Source organism: Crocodylus porosus, unplaced genomic scaffold (assembly GCF_001723895.1).
Source record: "Crocodylus porosus isolate Cpor-Errol unplaced genomic scaffold, CroPor_comp1, whole genome shotgun sequence".
Taxonomy (NCBI): domain Eukaryota; kingdom Metazoa; phylum Chordata; order Crocodylia; family Crocodylidae; genus Crocodylus; species Crocodylus porosus.
Genome location: NW_017728909.1, coordinates 50,894,670 through 50,907,974, shown reverse-complemented (window position 1 = coordinate 50,907,974; position 13,305 = coordinate 50,894,670). Strand labels below are relative to the sequence as shown.

Sequence of the window (13,305 nt, the reverse complement as noted above, 5' to 3'; positions counted from 1 at the left end):
GAAAGGAATCTTTTTTTCTGAGCAGTAGGTCTCAACAGTGGGCTTAAAATATTCAGTAAACCATGTTGTAAACAGATGTGCTGTCATCCAGGCTTTGTTGTTCCATTTATAGAGCACAGGCAAAGTAGATTTAGCATAATTCTTAAGGGCCCTAGGATTTTTGGAATGGTAAATGAGCACAAACCTTCAATTTGTAAAAAAAAAACCGCAATATCTGCGAAGCGCAATAAAGCGAAGCGCAATAAAACGAGGTATGCCTGTATATCAGTTTACAAGTTATTTTTCTCCTCACTTGCAGACTTGCAAATCCAAGCCAGGCTCTAAAAGTAATATGGCAATTTAATACATATTTTGTTTTATCCACCTAACCAAAAAATAGATTTCTCATTCATTTGTTATATATTGGGTAGGAGTTTTTTTTTAATTCTGAAAATATCAAGACTCATGAAAATTGTTTGTGTTAAGGTCACACATATCACATTGTATGGAATTATTAGTGCAGTTTGCCTTTTGATGGCAAACATTTGATTATTTTTTTCTGAATTTATAATGATAGGTATATATTTTGAGTTTATCCGCAGTCTTATAATGAAAGGTAGTGAGTATCTGAACACCAGATCTAGCTGAAACATTTAAAAAAAAAACAGCAGTTGTTTTTACCATAAAAATTCTTTAATTTTTTCTGAATATATACAATCTTGTTTCGAAACATGTAACTGTACCATGTTTGTTTTTGTTTTTTGTTTTCTTTATAGGTCCTTCAGTCTGGGAGACTATGAGGGAGCCTCTGCACCCAGGGAAAATGTTACCCTTTACTGGGGGGAAGGGTAAACCAGTAGGGAATACAGTACAATCCCAACCCTACTGGGAGGGGCGGGAGGGAGGTGTTGCCGTCACTGTATTAAGTCGATGTTGGGAAATGTTTTAACATCTGGAGCTTTTGTGGGTGGAAATCTGTCTCCTATTACAACTCTGCACTGGATGTGAAGAAGCAAAAAAGAGAATCTATTCACAAAACAGCACATTCTGGAATATGGGGAATTGTACCAAAACAAGAACCATATATAATTGAACCATAGGGATACGTAAAGAGGAAAACTATTTTGCGCACAATAAAGGAAACCTAAGAATGGGGGTTAAAAACAGTAAATGGCTTTTAAGTAAGGTTTTTCTACATTATTTCATCCTGCTTGATGGGATTCCTAGGTATTTGCATGTTAATGAAGAACTACACAAATGAAGTTAGTACAGTTAAAATGAAGCTTGCTGCCTGTATTAGGAACAGGCACTTGCAGTGTACAATATAAAACCCCATAATAAAGAATAAAGGTTAACTTTAACAAAATGAAGCAACCTGCAAGATGCCAAATGAGTCACTCCTTTCGTTTTTTGGGTGGGGGGAGGGACATTTCAAAGGAAAGATTGACATCTTCATTTTTACATTAAAAACTTTAAAGTAGTGGATATGATTTGATGGTTGTACTTCATTAGATTTAATTTCTAGAGTAAGGCATTATTCTTAACGTGCAGTTTAAGGTTCAGGCATGCATTCTGGCTCATAGTGATCAGAAGTAATTTAAATAGTGGGAAAGTAGCATGTTTGCATCACATAGAGTGAGGATTGGTATACATTTACCTATGTTGCGCCAGTTTTGTGTTGCAGTTTACCAATTCAATATAGCCCTGCATTTAAATTTCCTTTTTAAGGTTCTGTGGATTTAATTTTTATTAAGAATATAGATATAAAGTACCGTAGTTTACAATTAGGCCTTGAAATACCTTTTTAGAATCTGTTAAGAATAAGATTGATATTGTATTGTGTGTAACCTGCACAATGTGGAAAGCTGATATAGCTGTGCAAAATATTTGCCTCTGTGCTGTCAGTGTGATGTGCTTTCTGCATGGTTATATACTACTAGTGATTTTATCAGAACTTCTAAAAATGAGTTATATGGTAAGACCTGTTAAAGGCTGCATAAATGTTAGTTGGCACGTGAAGACAATTGTAGAAATTGATGACATGATTGCTATATTTGTGTTTATTCCCACTCAACATAGTACCTTCTATGCTTTCTTTTTTTTGTTCAAAGCATGATCTTAGAGATGTTTAAGTTAATGGATGTAATGCAGGGTATCTACACTGTATTGGCGCATGTTGGTGGCCCTTTGTGTCGTAGTTAAATGCACAAGGGTGCAAGTTAAAAGCTACAGAGTGAAAGTTGGTTTGGATCCTCTTCATTTCATTTGTTTAGCTTTTCTGTTGTGTTTTTTCTCTACTTACATGTATTCCTGTGAATAAATCCTTGTTAAGTTAACCCTTTACTTTTCCTTCCATGTGTATTTTCTTATGTACTGTGAATGTGAAACCTAACTGGTACACTTGATCTTGTGTCCATCTGAAAGTGGCAAGTCTTTTATTAATTTAGATTGCCTAAAGAGTATCCCATGATGATAAAGGAAAATGGAGAGATTTTAACTCTGCTGGTCAGAGGTGAAGCCACACCTTTCCATTTTTCAAGTGCTGCATAATTAATCTGCAAAACAAAATTAAGCCATAACAGCCTTTTTATAGATTTAGTTTTCTCACCTTTGCATTGCAGAATGAATACTGGATAACAGTTTTTGTAAGAACTTACTCTCCTTTGCATGATTCTATTCTTTTAAAGGTGTTGAATGATTTAGCCATTGCACTGAAGTTTGAGCTGTGTGAGTGTGAAATTTATAAGTGCTGTTTGAAGAGGCTTTTTTGTTGCTGTTGTTTTTCTTTAATGCATGGTAGCATGCACAAGTTCTACATATTTCCCCTTGACCTGCCTTCTCCCCCCACTTTTTTTTGGCTTCGCAAACTTGAGTAAAATATATATGCTTGAAAAATAGTATTTGGGCATAAACTAAATAAAGTGAATAAGTATCATGTATTAGCATTACTCAGTTGAATTTGTTTAATCAAAACTGCACGTTATTTGCTTTTAAAATCAATTTTTTGGTTAGAAATTACAAAACTTCCCTCCAAATTTATTAAATTTAAATTGAAAACATATTTTTCTTTTCATTTAAAGAACCATTTAAAACCCAAATCCAACAGTTATGCTACTAAAAATAACACGGTAGAATCTTGCCTTAGACCAAAACTTATTTTAATTTCTGTTTAAATTAAACATCAGGGAATAATTTCTGATGTTAACATTTTGTAGACTAGAAGTCCTATCTTAATTATACCACAGTGGTGTTAAGAATGAAATTGTTTAGTTTAAATAAATTACAGCAAACCCTCCTAGCTGAAAAAATTGCCTGTCAGATTAGCATGTGTTACACATTTATGCATATATTTAAAAAAACAGGTATTTGTACAGATGTGAAGTGATCTGGTATAACAGTAAGGAAGACCAAACCAATGCAAAAATAAGCAGTACTATCAAATTATATTTTTTAGTTTACTAGGTTCTCTGATGGTATATTTTTAAAAACAAAGATACCATATTCCTAACATGTAGTATATAGTACAGAGATTTGCAGAAGCCATTTAGGTTATAACATGAGGTAAGGAAAGTTCTGATTTGTCATTAACAGTTGTAATTCAATTTATTGCATCATGGGATAGATAAAAATTATCTTAATTCTTGTGGTGTAGTCTTGACAGTTTTTGAATGTTGACTGAATGTTTATACTGGTAGAATTGTGTCTTTGTTACATTCCAGTGTTTCTGCCTCTTGGCATGCTAAAAGAGCACGGCTTACTTCATTTGCTCCTTACACACTGAATAAAGTGCTGTTAGTGTGCTGAACTACAGAAATAGCCGCTGCTAAGTGATGATGTAGATTTTCTACTTGAATATTTTTGTTGTAGGAACCTCAGGAGGTCAGTGTTTACTGTTTTTATATATGCCTTCTTTCTCCTGTTTGAGTTTCCCTTTTTTGAAGGATTCTAACAGTGAACAAAAGCTACTGATCAACCTAAGTTGGTAACAGAAAGTATATTTAAAATCTCTTTTTGGCCATTCTAAATTTCAATTAAATTGAATACTGATGTGGAGTTCAATACTACAGTCTTTCATTACGCATTCAGGAAATGAGTCTTTTCATTAAAATAAAATTTTAGACCATTTCATGATTTTTAGCCAGTGTAAGCAAAAATATCAGTTTTGTAAATTTTCTGGAGCTTAATTATTTTCTGAACCGGTATGTAGATATTAAAATTATAATAAGCTAGTTCTTATCCATTGACTTATTGCAATGAAGAAGTTGTACTCAATAGATCACTTTTAAAAGAATGGGTTGAAAATTTATAGCCATTATGATTTTTAAAGTTATGAAGTAGCATAAACTTTTATAATAAACTGTTGATATTCACTGTGACTTTTGTTAAGACTTTTACTTTAGCATTGATTTTAATGACTTAAATTGCATATACTGTGTAATATAATCAAATGTATATTTTAAAATGGCTTTTCTCAAGCAAAATTCATTGCTACTTAGATATGAAATATTAATGTACTAGCTTTATCTCAGGTGAATGCTCTTGTACCCTTTTGTTCAGAATACGTGCTTACAAAATGTCTTAATTAAATCAGCTTCTGTGCTTCATATTAGACAGTTTTGTCTTATTCTTAATTTAAATTAACCACCTACTGTGGGACAACAATGGTTTAGCTTCACTTAAATCACCTATTTATTCATATTGAATATATTAACAGGTAAAGGTGCAGAAACATTCTTCCTTAGAGGAGAATGCATCCATGTGTAACAGCAACTAAAACACTTTATAGATAGTACTCATATGCAGTATTGCATAGGAAATATTTTCAAATATTATAAAGAACCAGTTAAAGAACCAGCATTGGTTGCTCTCACAGCTATTTTTGTCATGTAGGCTGATAGATTTTTTTTTTTAAATACTACATAGGATCTAGATTATCTAATGTTTTTTATTGTAATCTTAGGTGAAGCAAGGTTCAGTTCTTTAGCAAAACTGCTGCTGTGATCTTTAAAAAGCCATGCAGTAATGTTAGACACTGTAATTTTACATGCTCATTAAATATGAGTTATTGGCAATATCAAACTATTCACCATTAGGTACACTAGTTAAAGGCTGCAGACAGACCTGGTAAGATGCATCTACCAGGCTCTAAATATCCTTTTCTTCTCTTTTTTTTTTTGGCTGCAGCCAGTTCTTGTTTTTTGCACTTAATTGATGGAGCAAATCAATTTTAGATTATCCTGTATGAAAATTGTAATATGGTCAATTGTTGCAGCTTGCCTTCCAGAGTAGATTGTGCTAAAATAATGAAGATGCTTGTAAATCTGAATGTATTTACATGAAGGTAATAATGGCTGTTAAAAGTGAATTGTATGATTTATTAGAATAAATGTTTAAACAGAAATCTTCATGTAAAGTAGTTTCATTATAGTACACTATAGTACTATATACACTATACTACTATAGCTTACATTATAGTACTTTTTTTTTCTGCAAGTCAGTTCTGTTAAACTAATTTTCGCCTTAGATGCATATCTACTGTGGATGAACTGCAAAACTAAGAAAGTCTGTGTGACTTGTGGTACCAGTGATTGGGCAGCCATTATTACAAAGCTTTATCTGATTATGAAAACTGTCAGTAATAGTATGTTATCCCTCAGAAAGAAAGGGGGGAGGGGCCTGTCATGTTGTAAATGACCTAATTTATTATTAAGCAGTTTCTAAAATTTAAAGTAGTTCAGAATAAAATGAGTGGACCTTTCTGCTGACAACTTAGGTTGTATGAGTTTTGCTTAAAAGCTTTAAATCCAATGTTTCCTTCACCTGCCACAATGTTAGAATGTTTCCTTCAAACGTGTATCCTCCTGCAACCTCTCAAGCTGTACTAAATTGAGTGATATTTCTTGAAGTCTGCCTCTGTGCTAACAAAACTTCATTTTAAATAGAATATGGTTTTAATTTTTGATAAGCTGCTGAATTTTAAAGAGTTTTTGGGGCCACCAAATATTTTGGATCATGCAGAGAATATATATTGTACTGTAGTAATTTTGTATTTACATTTGTATGATGTGACATAATAGATGTGAATGTTATAATCACTGCTTGACTATGTTAATAAAGTTGTTTAAATATAGATGTTGCATTCTGATTCTTAATGAAAAGTGAAAATTTAATCTGGACTTAGCCATGACTCTTTTTTGTTACTTAATAGTGCCCTCTTGTGGCTCAGCTATGTCAATTCTGAAGGCTGTGATTCTTGTGGCTTTGGAATGAGCAAGACTTTTCCCACGTTATCTGAAAATAAACAATTGGACCAAGTAACTATTTGGTTTAGATGCCTGATTTTTCACATTTTAGTGGTATGTTGTAAAACTTTGTTTTGGGCAAAAGGATGTACCTAAACTGAATAATTTGTACCATCTAAGAAATAAGTTTTTTCTGACATTGACTGTGTGTGTATGTTTTTTGTTTTTTGTTTTTTTAAACATAACTTTCTAAATGGCGGATGTTTTTGTTTCATTTTGTTTCTGACTGAACATACAATTCACCAATCTGATTACAAATAAGACTGTTGAGCAGGCACCATTTTAAAATCATATTATAAGATCTGTCACAGCCTCAAGGCTTCAGACCAGAATCTCAGTATATGTTCGTCTATTGGTCCCTCTCTGTCTTAGTGAACCTACTTAATATACACAAATGGAAGATCTGTTCTTCAGTATTTTACACAATTTGCAGCTGCAAAATATTGTTGAATAAAAGTATAAAACCATAGTAACAGTTAGGACAAAAATGTATGTGACTTAGTCTGAATATCCATCATTCAGAAGAGATATGAACTGTTGGTTAAGAGGAATTGTGTATATATAGAATATATGTATAGTATAATTTCTGTCTAGTTTTACTGAAATATTTAAAAGTATATTGCTGCAATGTGAAATAATCATTGTTTCCCCTATTTTTAAAGAATATGCTAGAAGACTAATGATTGTATGACCAATTGAAAGATTGCTTTAAAGAGAAGGACTTGGGATGCCCGGCTCTAAAGAGACAATTCTACAGAATAGCTGTGGACAGCGGTTTGGGGGAATAGTCTTAGTGAATGCTCTGTCAGTTCACTGCCGGTCATAAAATTACTGCATATCTTAAAACAAACGAGGCACCAACAAAAATCCTTTTTATCACCTCAGCACCTTTTCATTTATGTTCATGATTTAAAATTATTCCAAACCATCTAAATCTTCATTGACCTAGGGCCAGATCTTTTGAGACGTGTTAAGGGACATTACGTGCGTAGGTGTGATGCTGTTCCCCCTTGAGTTCTTGAAAATCCATTCATGTATTAGTTATTGGAACATGCTGTCATCTTCATCTTAGAGCCAAGTCTCAAAAAAACAGGAGAAGACTTTCACCTTTTTGTAATAATGGTTTTTCAGGGACATGATTAGGGTGGAATAAAATCACACACTAATTACCACAGTCATTTTACTTGCCTAATAGGTAGGTAGAGGAAGGGTGGTACGTCTTTTTGCAAAATGTGGAACTGAGCTAAAATTGAGATTCATTCTGCTTCAAAATCTATGACTAATAGGTAGAGGGAAGGTGCTTGATGTGTAGAATCTGAAACCAAGCTGAAACTGAGGGCTTTGCATGCTAACTTTAGGTGGCTTCTGGAGCTCTTAACCCCCCTGGACTGTTTAGCACCTTTTAAGTGGCTCACAGCACTCATTATTCAGCTAATGTGCCACTCCAGGGCAGGATTATCTCTAATCCACCTAAATTTGCTCCTGTTCTATTATTTTGTGACCACTCTCCACAGTTTTTCTGTCCAAGTGAAAGTCCTCCAGCATCCCAGGAGGCAGTGGGCCCTCCTGAGTCAGGGTGAGCAGAGACGCAGGGGCACAGTGGGGCCAGGTAGAGCACCTCGCTTCCCTGGGCAAGTCTAGTAGAAGGAGCACTGGAGTGTCTGGTGTTGCAGTGCTTCCTGCTGCTGCTTGGACTGGCTCTGGTCAGAGCAGCAGCAGGAAGGCAGTGCACCACTGCTTTCCCCCCTGCTTGCACCAGTTCGTTCTGTTCCTGGTGGGAGCAGAGCTGATCCCAGCAGTGGCAGGGAGGTGGTGCCCCCAATGTGGACCATCTCACTACTTCCATTGGGAGAACTGTTGGTGGAAGTGGCAGCAGGGAGCTGGTGCCATCTGGCTTGGTCTGTGCCTGCCGGAAGCAGAGCTGGTTTGAGTGGCAACTGGAGGCATCATGGGTACCAGCCACTGTGAGGTCATAGCACTCATTCTACCTGGCAGAAGCATTGAGCTTGTTCTTCCCGAACTCCTAGTTCTGCCTCTTCTCACCAAGCCTCTAGTGCTGTGGTCTCCAAACTTTTTTGATCATGCACCCCTATCAGTTAAAAAATTTTTGAGCATGCACCCCCAATATATGTATATTTATTTATAAATTATAAACACGTGACAGTCTGACATACGGACCAAGTGAGGGTGCCAGTGTCAATCCGTATATTAAATATTAGTAAAGCTTAATTTCTTTCTTATTTTTTGTATTTAAAAAAATATAAATAGAAGTTCGACTATTTTCTTTCCGCACCCCAGTGGATTGTCTTGTGCACCCTCTGGGGTGCACGCACCTTACTTTGGAGACCACTGCTCTAGTGCAAAGTTGCAGCTGTGCAGGTGAGTGGCAGCCAGAGCAGGTTTTTTGCTTTAACATGTGAATGCTCCACTAATCTGAACAACACTAAGCCTATTAACACTTGTTTGGCTTTCAGCATAAGGTGCAACAAGGCCCTGAGAATTACTCTGCTTCAACCTACTATGCAGAAGCAACCCTAATTTTTTCCACCAGGAAATAGTTTTCATTGTTTCTTACTAATTTTTGGCTAATTTGAGACCTTACTTTTATAATTGTGGTTTTAAATTGACTTCTAGAATTATTTGTGTATGTGACGTTAATTATATAGGCCATGGACAGGTGGTCACTTCTAGTGGTAAGTCTGTGAAATTCTTACCACTAGAAAAAGAGCTTGAGAGTTGGAGCATACATGCGTTCTGGCCAGGGGGTGCTAGAGGGCTGCTCCTTGGGCCATCCTTACACTTAGAGGAGTTAGTTAATTCACAACCTGTCCTATTCCCTTTCCTGGAAAGGGAGCAGGTTGTCAATAGATTTCATAGACATTAGGACTGGAAGGGACTTTGGAAGATCTTTGACTCTGGCCCCCTGCCCCAGGGGCAGGAAGTCAGCAGGGATCCTAGGATCCCAGCAAGATAAACATCCAAATGTCTCTTGAAGGCGTTCCAAGTAGGTGCTTAAACCACCTCCTGTGGCAGTCTATTCCAGACTTTGGGGGCTTGGACAGTAAAGAAATTCTTCCTTATGTCCAGTCTGAAATGGTTATGGAGGAGTTTTTGACTGTTTGGTCTTGTCATCTCTTGGGGCAGTCTGGTGGACAGACGTTCCTCCAGATCCTGGTGAGCACCCCTTATAAATTTATAGACAGGTACCAGATCACCCCTGAGCCTGTGCTTTTCCAGGCTGAAGAGTCCCATGGCTCTCAGCCTCTCATAAGGCCTGTTTTCCTGCCCTCTGATCGTGCACGTGGCTCTCTGCACTTTCTCAAGCTTCTCCACATCCTTTTTGAATTGTGGAGCCCAAAACTGGACACACTACTCCAGCTGTGGCCTCACCAAGGCAGAGTACAATAGGAGAATGATGTCCTGGGATTTGCTTGAGAAGCATCTGTGGATACAAGCCAGCGTTTTGCACGCTTTACTAGCTACAGCATCCCATTGATTTCTCATGTTCATCTTGTGGTTGATCATGACCCCCAAGTCCCTTTCCATTCATAGTGCTAGCCAGTGTAGCATTGCCAAGCATTTAAGTATGCTGCAGATTTTTCTCCCTGAGGTGGAGAATCTTGCATTTTTTCGGTGTTGAACACCATCAGGTTCTTGTCCACCCATTTCCTGAGCCTGTCAAGGTCAGCTTGGATCGCCCTCCTGTCCTCAGGTGTGGATGCTTTACACCAAAGTTCGGTGTCATTGGCGAACTTGACAAGTCCGCTTCTCATACCAATGTCCACATCTTTAATGATGTTGAACAGTATAAGCCCAAGGACAGAGCCTTGAAGGGACCCTACTGGTCACAGCACACCAGTAGACAACCCCCAGATTATTTTGCAGTCCAGATGGGCTCCAAATGATGATTTTAAGGAAAGCTGAGTAGTAGGGCTGTGTGAAGCTTTGGCTGCTGATTTGAACATTGAGATGGTGGAGCAGATGCAGTGTCCCACAGGAGTGTGGGGGGGGGTCTCCCATGTGCTCCGTGGTGGACTTGGGAATGGACCAGGAGTACTTCTGTCCACTTCTGGGTCTGCAACAGAGTGTGTGGGGGACCCACCCCTAGCTTGGCAACTGGTGTCTCCTGGATCTGGGGGGGCACTTGGGGTCCCCCTATAGCTGATCACTGAACCGGGGGCGGTGCGGGGGGCCCCTGTGCACTCCTGTGGAATGCTCCATCTGCCCCACCATCTCAACATTCATGAACCATGCCTGGTACTTCGCGGTACATAGAAAAAGCATAAAGCTGTGTCTGTGGCAGTATTGCTGATTCTCTGAATCGGAATAGAATCTTCAGTTTCAGATTTGGCTGAATCAAATTGGGACAGTGATCCAAATGAGCAAATTGAATCGCTGTCCCCCGAATAAGGCTGAAGTTGAATTGAATATGGCCTGGCTCACACACCCCTGCTGATGAGAGATGATTTGCTGATTTGTGAAGGGGAAGGAGGAAGTTTTCACTGCAGGGACCCCACACTGCTCCCTGACAGCTCATCTTTGTGAAGAACCACTTCTTTTCTGCAAGGTATCTCTTAAATGGTTGTATGCTCTTTTTGTGCTGGAACAAAGACTTTTCTCCTGGCCCAAATGTGATACCTGTTCACAATATTGCCATAATATTAACAGGATTGAGGGGACAAATTCTATGATCTCCCTGTCTTCTGCGTCTTATAATGGAACGTTACTTATAAAATACTATTGGATCCAATGCACAGTACATTGTACATTTCGACAGCCACAAACTTAGTTATGCTAGTGATATCCTATGTCAAAAGATAATTGCTGATACTAAATCTACTCCACTATAATCTATATTGAGGTTAAGATTTACTAAATGACACTTCACTTTTGACAAAAATGGGGAAAGGCTAACAAAGTTGCTGCAGGGTATGTCATACATAGATTCTTAATTTCATTTTGAAAATTACAGCATGCAAGTGAAGAAAACATTTCCCTTTTTAAACTGTTTATAGATTTGTAATTTCTTGTATACAATGTTTGCATATCAATTATCTTTCCCTCTGGTTTTCAAGTGTCCAATATCAGTGGTTTCAATGCTATTTTTTTCAGCATTTCCATTGAATTTAAAAGATAAAATGAGTGCCCTAAAAGTCTCTTATTTTGTAATAGCAGGTATAAATTTACTCCCTTTGTCAAATATTAATTTTGGATAGATAACTAAAAGTGGCAACTTCTACAAGTTTTCTTGATCTTCCCTTCCTTGTTCTTCCAGAAACAATTTCTCAGGAGGATACAAGAGTCTACCAATGTAGTCTACCCTTTAAATAAATATTATGGGATCCCTGCATATGCTGTGCATTGGTCTTGATTTATTTCAGATTATTTCGTTTGTATTGCATGCATTTTTGTTATGTATAACATTAAAACAATATCAGTGTTAGTTTGATGTCTTTAGGGTGTCAAATATCAAAAGTAGGGGAGCCAGTTTCGCATCTCTTGTGAAAAAGTTGTTTTACAGCTAAAGAGCTCCAAATTAGAAAGGTCAGGAGCAAAAACAAAATAGTACTACAAGTAAAAGGGAAATTCAGAAGAAAAAGAATTGGAAACAACATTTCATGTAGGAGACTCTTAGTCATAACATTTAATTTTGAGGCAGAATGTTTTTGTCAGAAATTGTACCTTGAATGGATGGCTGAACACTTGCTGCTCTGCCTTTCTTGACAATTGAACCTGAAAATAATTTGTTACTAAATTGGGATGTTTAGCAACTCAACTTCTTGTGTGTGCATGCACATATATGTGTATGTATATATAATATGCATACATACAAATGCATGTGTGTGTTTTCTTTACAGCCACCAGTCTTTTGGTAGGATTATAGTTGGAACAGCTAACTTTGACTTAAAAAACAAATCAGTTATGAAATACCACATAAATGGATTCTCCGCATTAGCTTATTGATGATTTTTATTAGTTTAATTGGAGAGATAGGAACTTATTTGTGTAGGGTTATTATTGGCAACATACATGCTTTGAAATGGCAGTAAGATGAACATTACATGGAGACTAATGTGTTTACTTCCCTTTCTTTTTAGTGGTATGCTTTACACTGTAGTATGCCAGTGGGGGGGACCCGACCTAGCTCAGGTACTCAAAGTAGTTTATCTACTGTAGCATGGATATCTGCAGAGGTTAATTTGCCCTAAGGAAGTATGCTGTGTGCAGCAATCTAGCCAAACCCTTTGATTATAGGAGAGGAAGACTTGTTAGATAATTGAGTCTGAGTTTTCCTACATGTAAGGGAAAAAATATGAGTAGTATTAAGAAACCTTCTTGCCTCTCAAACATTTTGCATTCAACTGTTTGGTACACTTTAGTATTGTCCCCTTGACATCAGTGTACTTGGTCTAGCAGAGTTTCAGCTTGTGTAGAACTCTATTTCCCACATACCTAGAAACTTCCCATCTGCTGCAATCACCTCATCATTTAAACTCTTCTAAATTTAAGTTCCTTCAACTTGCAGAACTTCTGGAAGTCTGCAGCAGCCAAACCTGTTGAACAGACTGAATGGGGAAGCGTTTCAAAGCTATGCTTGGTCAATTATGAGCACCCCTTTACAGTTCTAAAATAATTGATCTACTGAAAGGTGTTTGAATGGTCCATTTCTTAGTTGTAATGACTAATATTGGATGAAAGACCTCAGATTTTTCCGGGAAATGAAATTACATTTGGGCCAGTGAAATGTGCAAAATCCTTAAAGAAAGCTATAGCCTTCATGAGGGTGTAAGTTGTAGATACGTTAGTCTAAGGACATAGGTAGACAAGGTTCTTTGGGTGAATCTGATATATTTTATTAGACCAACTTAAACAGTTGGGGAAAAAAAAATTAAGCAAGCTTTTGGAATTAAAAACCCATCATTGGGGTGAGGAAGCTTCTGCAGTTGGTGTGCGTTCTTCCTGGATGGAATGAAAAGTAAAGCAGCCAGAGGCTGGGCTGCTATGCATACAAGACAGGCAGTCA

At 37.2% G+C, this 13,305-nt stretch overlaps 1 protein-coding gene across 6 annotated transcripts in view; it reads left to right on the top strand.

Moving 5' to 3' along the window:
* TNPO1 (transportin 1) overlaps positions 1 to 6,109 on the top strand; it is a 116,558-nt gene extending 110,449 nt beyond the window's left edge. For all 6 annotated transcript variants that reach the window (XM_019532274.1, XM_019532272.1, XM_019532270.1 and 3 more), the window contains one exon: positions 756 to 6,109. The gene's annotated coding sequence lies outside the window, so the exon portion shown is untranslated. The remainder of the gene's footprint in view (positions 1 to 755) is intronic.
* Positions 6,110 to 13,305: the final 7,196 nt, after the last annotated feature.